The sequence below is a fragment of the Opisthocomus hoazin genome, chromosome 6 (assembly GCF_030867145.1).
Source record: "Opisthocomus hoazin isolate bOpiHoa1 chromosome 6, bOpiHoa1.hap1, whole genome shotgun sequence".
NCBI lineage: Eukaryota > Metazoa > Chordata > Aves > Opisthocomiformes > Opisthocomidae > Opisthocomus > Opisthocomus hoazin.
In genome coordinates, this window is record NC_134419.1 from 25,529,783 (window position 1) to 25,536,201 (window position 6,419).

The following is a 6,419-nucleotide window of genomic DNA, read 5'->3' on the forward strand; positions in this document are numbered from 1 at the left end:
AACATATAAAAAGCGAAAATTTACTGCTAGTATTATTGGTAAGTGGTATGAAAGTAAATGACATGATTGTATGAGGATAAGTACCCTAAATTTCACAAGAAAAAACTGAATTCCTTAAGCTTTAAAATATAGTGCCTCTTGTTTTAATAAGTCTTTTACTACTGAAGCTTATAACAAATAATTTAATGAAGTAACTAAAAAAAAAAAAAATCTGTTGGATACAATATGGATGGAGGAACTAAAAACTGTTGGGGAATAACTAGGAAACACAGTAAACACTTGGTGTGACATTCACACCCCTTCATCTTAAACCTTTGACTTAAGACTCTTGTGTAACAGTGGTAGGAGATTCCTTTGAAGAGCGTTTGTAATACATTTATGTTGCATACAGTTAGATAAGACTGCATATGTTAGGCACTTAGGTAGATGATGTGGGTACCAATTTTTTGTTAATATTGTTGCTTCACCTCTGCTGAGTTACAATCTGGTAGAGCTACTGCAAATTTTTATGCTTTAAAAATGAAGAGGAAACGTGGTATATTTCTCCTTCTGTAAATGTACCGTTTTGTATTTGACAAAGTTTTAAAAACATAACTGGTTCATCTGAATTGTGTATATAAAAGTGAGCACTGTAAAGAGTAAAACTAGATCATGTCACTGATCACTAATTTTTATAACTTTAAGTGTAAAGTTCTCATCAGGTTTCTTACGTATATACAGTTGTTTTTTGAGACCTTGCTTTGTCATTGAGTACTGCTTCCTTGCTGAAAGTATTGTAGTGTAAAAACCTGAAATATTAGTAAGAAGTGTTTTCTGTAACTCACAAATGAAATAAAAAACAGAAATTAAGTTTCTTTCCTCTATGAAGACACTTAACAGCACACATATAGAGGATGAACACTCATGAACTAATCTACACGTATTAGTATCACAATACTCAATCCCTACCAATTTCTGCTAATAAATATAGTATATAATCAGAATATAAAGGCTGGATTACTTGAGAGGCTTTCAAACAATTTTAGCCCATCTTTATTGAGAAATGTTGTATAGAAATGCACTTTTAGAAAAAAAGCACATTCTAGCTATATTTTCTAAAGAACATGTGCCAGTGTTAGAAGTTAAGGGTAAGTAAACTCTTCTAGCATTCAGACTCATGAGAATATTCTAGATGAAGAAAAGCAACAAGCTGCAGTTTAGATTTAATTTGATCCAGCAATGGCATCTGCAGGCAGAAGAGGAGACTACATCTGATTCACCTCTGCAGATACAAGCTGTTATTTTTGGACAAGAAATCTCTTCTCATTTTTTATATACTGTAACATACTGCAATTAGGTGAGTCCTGTTGCTTTTGTATGTTTTGCAACTTTTCTCATTTCATGGTAGTGTGGGGCTTTGGTTGTTGTTGTTGTTTAATTATTTTAGGACAGCATTTTCATTCCCTTCCTAGCTTTCAGTAGGATCTGAGATTGTTTATGCGTTTTTCCAAGGAAGGGCTGTTGCTTTTTTTTAAAGTCCTAATATTTTCTTTTTATATGTATTTTATAAAACTGCCATCTTTTCTTTGTTCTGTGCTCTTTTTAGGACTTGGAATGGGTACATGTTATGACATTTGTTTACTCTTGAATTTTTTTCCTTGTTTTTATTTGTTTGTTCTTAATGTCTTACTATGTTTATGTTCGTGATAGTTTCTAGACTAGGACATGGTGACATATAATCAACATTCATAAAATTTGATTGTTGCAGTGAAAACAGGACAAAACTGAAAAAGGTCTCCTGAGCTAGCATTTCATCAACAGAGAGCACCACAGACAACATAAAAAAAAAATTATTACAGATATTTTTCAATCTGGGCTAATTTTGAATGCCTCAAAGTATGTCCAAGTAAGTTGTAATCAGTAATATTTATGAAGACTTTAGGGAAAGGAAGGGAACTATCAGAAAAACTCATGGTAGTCATCTGTAATTGAAAAAAAAAATACACCAATCTACAAACAAACAAAACACCCCCCCCATATTCATATGGAGTTAAATTATACTTAATTTATTTCAAGTAGATTCCTTAAGCCTATTGCAAGCATTAGTTGCTTAATGTTTACACGACTCTAGTAGCTTAATAACAAATACTTATATTGGTATATGCCATTGTCTGAATAGTTCAATTTTTTTTCCTCGTATAGGTACGTATAGCATAGAGACAAATTTCAAAGGTTAAGGAAACCCCCAAAAATTAACCCATCATTACTTTGGTTTATGTTATTTAAAATATTTAAAAGTCTCTGGATTTGTAGAAATGTTATTCATAGTGATTTAAATAAATTCAAATGACAAGTTTAAGTAGTACCAATTCTAACTGGTACAACACTGGTTTTGGTCTTGAAGCCGCCTTAACTATTTGTATTATATACTGGTATAAAACTTTTTACTGAATTATGTTAAGATGATACTTGTGTTAATTGTCTGCTGTAGAAAATTACCCTGCATGAGCGCATTTCTACCTCTCCCTCTAGTGTGCAAGTGATGGTATTGATAAAGAGAGTGCGCGGCTTAGGAAAAATGAGAAGACATGTTACACGCTGGCATGTTTGTACAAAATCTGGCACTCAGACACAGAAGTGTACATGGAGCTAGATAGATACGTGTATACATATATAAGCATAGAAGGCACGTTTGCGAAATAGTAATGGTGCAAGAACCAGTCATAGATATGAAGTCAAACTTCTTTCCTGAAAACTGAAGAATGGTTTTTGCTACTTTGAGCTCCTGAAGAGGAAACAGGATGGCTAATATTCTGTACATCTTTGCTGTGGTGATACTTTTGTTACACCTTTGTAGCAGCTAGTTAGGTCAATGAGTTTGGTGGCCGCCTAAGGATTTGTTCAGGCCTTGGTGGTGAGTTTGTAGAGCATCTTTTGAATTTTTACTTTGAACACATGTATTCATTTACATTAACACTTTTCCAGTTTTCTATTAAAGTATACTACTTTTTATTTTACCTGTATGTTTCCTCCTCAGCCCTAACTCTGGGATCCTGTTGTGCCCTATTTAGGTTGTAAACTACCTGTACTAGACCAGTTGGGTTTAGTAAGCTCTGCAGTGGAAGTCTGATCCTCTGCTAAGACTATGTGCCACTGCAATAGCTCTTACCATAGCGCGTTCCATCAAGTTTACTGGTGGCTTGGTGGAATTTTAACGTGTTTCTCTGTGTAGCAAAATACTAATGCTGGCATTCTTCAGGCATTTAACATCACAAAACACATTTGTCATGGAATTCAGAATTGTATTAATGAAATAAAAATACTGTAAAGCATAATTCTTAGTGTTGTATCATTACTTTTATATTTTATATTTGCTTTAATCATAGAATTTTTAAATGCACTATTGCATTTCCTGTAAATAAAATGAAAATCTTATTGCTTAGAAAATGAGTACATAATGACAATGAAGTATGTTTTTTATGAAGCATTAACTGTTGAAGATGATGATCAACATATACAGCAGAGGGAAAGAAATATAAAACAACTTTCTAAGCACCAAATTGAATCTGAAATTCTCTACTGGTAGTTTGTATCATAACTTTACTATCCATATATGGTTATCTATACATGGAGATAAAAAACCCGAGTTGAATCAATAGAATGTGAAGTTGAAATGCATAAATTAAATGCTATTTAATGTCAGATACTTTGCTTCAAAAGCAGATTGTCCTGCAGTTTAATTCTGGAGTATGCTGCTAGTAGGTGTCCTAAATGCTTTTTAAAAGAACGCTTGACCACAAGGGACTTGACAAAGTCGGAAGGGTAAGTGTGAATAAAACAAATGCTGGTTTTAAACTTCTGAGCCATCTTCAACAGCAGATGGCAAAGTTGTAAATAGGACTCTGTTGGTCATCTGTTTTGCCCATCCCCACTCCCTCTACAAAGACAGTCTTTTAGTTCTGCTTCTTACCCATAAAATACAAAACTATATTCTTAAAAGCATTTGTTTAAGTATTTGATTAATGAAAATAAAATCAGAAAAGTTTACGTCAGTGTTAACTTATCTGGCCTTCACTTCTCCTTTGATTATGACCAGTAATGTGTAAGTTTCGTCTCATAAACTTGGTTCTTTCTACAAGATGACTAATCAAATTGTGAAGTGTGTGTGTATAGTATATATAAACTTTTTATACTGTGCTTACCCCACCCCGAGCACGTAACACATAGTGCAAAAAGTAGTACGCAAAGATGTTCCTTTGTACTCTTCATCCTGCTGTTCAACAGTGTTCTAATTTTTAACAGTTTAATCTTTAATAGTTTAACAGTTGTTCTAACTTCCCTGGTTATCAGGAAAGGGAATCCAGACTGCTATGTAAAAGTGCTTACAGAGTGCTGTTAGGTAGCCCTGTGAGATTTGTTGTATATAGCAAAAAGAGTGATAAGCAATGCACTAATGCAATGAGACTATCAGATAATTTATTTCCTGTTTGCAGAGAACTTTTGTAAACGTCTCTCTAAATAGTCACTTTAGATGGCTGTGGCTAACACCACAGGATTGAACCCATGCAGTTCCTTCGGCTGCTGCCCCTGTTGGAGGGTCCCTAACCTCCGGGACTGCCCCAGAGAGACCACAGGGTGCTGGCTCCAGCTTCCCATGCCTGGGGGATCTGTGTAGGCTGCCCTTGACATGGCTGTGGTTAGACTGCGGGCCCCTAAAATACTCCAGCGGCAAGAGCCCTTGCTGTGCTCTGTGCTGGTGTGCTGCTAGGTCCAATGACTTATTTCAGGAGATAGCAGGGCCACTTCCGTGCTTGGTTCTACTGTACAGTTAAATAAAATCTCCCACTGCTAGGGCCAATTCAGTAATTCTTGATCAAAACCAATTTGTCACTTACTAACACTCCTTTCATGATTATTAGTTGTTTTAATTCTGCTACATGCCAGCACAGTCCCTAAACAGCATTCTCAGAAAAAAACAGATGGTAACAAAAACTTCCAGAATTCTATAGTTTCAGATTTTTTTTCTTTTATTTCAGAAAAGTTCTGCTTGCTATACCGCGTGTTTCCTGAAAAAAGTAGTTTCAAGATGATGGGTGTTTGATGTGGTGATTTTTTTTCTTTCTCCTCTGATAAGCTGGTGGAAAATCTTGAACAAATATTAAGCCACTTATTGGAGAACTGTTTACTAGAAGACTGTTATCGGCTGTTATTATTCCACGTTGCAAATTACTTCAGCAGTTCGTAGTATTCCTACTGCAGCCACGAGATGGAAGTGTTTCATAAGAGTGTACCCACTAGGAGCCCTTTAGGCAACATCTCCTAACCAGACATGGAAGGAATCTCATCACTGCCTAAAAGTGACTTGCACCTTATTTGTAAATAAAAAAAAAAGAAAAAAAGTTTCTACAGAAAAATCTGTTTGTTTGGGAGTTTGCATAGGTTGTAGGATAACTTTTCTGTTACATATTCCCTTAAGTAATTATATTACAGCTGTAGTATAGCTGTAATGATGAAGATAGCTGTTACATGCAAAAATACGTACTACCCTAGACTTTTCACATTGTTAGTTTAACATTTTCAGCATATTAAAGTTACTATTAAAGAAAGCATATAATTTTGCTTGTATGAAACAAAGTTCCATAACTGTTTTTATCAATATCACAACTATATTTCTAAAATAGTGGGCTGAACTATATAATCAATCTCAAGGAATAACATTTCCTGTGATGTTCATGTGAATAGCACTGAAAAAATAACATTATTAGCTCAGATTTAATACTGGAAAATGTAAAGCTGGGAGAGATGATGGCCCAGTGAAGCAAATCTTACGCCTGTTTGACTTCAAGTTCATTCTTCAGCCATTTCTAGTCACCAAAATGTTTACAAATAAATGTTTTGCTGCACAGGGGCTTGGATGGCTCCTTAATCCTCTTTGCCTCTCCCACAAGTCACATAGTGGGTCAAAGATGAAATTCAAGATGGAACTCAGAAATTCTGGTATTTCCTGTTGCAACTGGTAGGTAAGAAATAGCTTACAGTAGTCTTTTGTTTTTTAACAGGTTAACTTTGTAAATAGAAGTTATTGTAAATGTATTCTAATGGTGAAACTGAGGTTTATTAAGGCTTATGTTTGCACTGGATAAGAGAGAAACATTATTAGGAAAACCTGTTAATGTCTTCAGAGATGCTCGATACTCAATTTGTTCCCTGTTTAAAATAGTCCCTGGTGTTTGTTAGTATGTTTTACATCATAATTTCAAGCTGTATCCAAATGTCTAAGAAGATCTGAGATAAACTATACTTGTCTTTCTCCAGCCTTGGCTACGCTTCTTGTGAAAGTGAGGTTGTAAATCAGACAGTGAAGTTGGGGGGCGGGGGGGGGAATTTTTTGTTTGTTTGAGGGATTCCTGTTTAATGATCAGTCTGCATTTACTCACCAT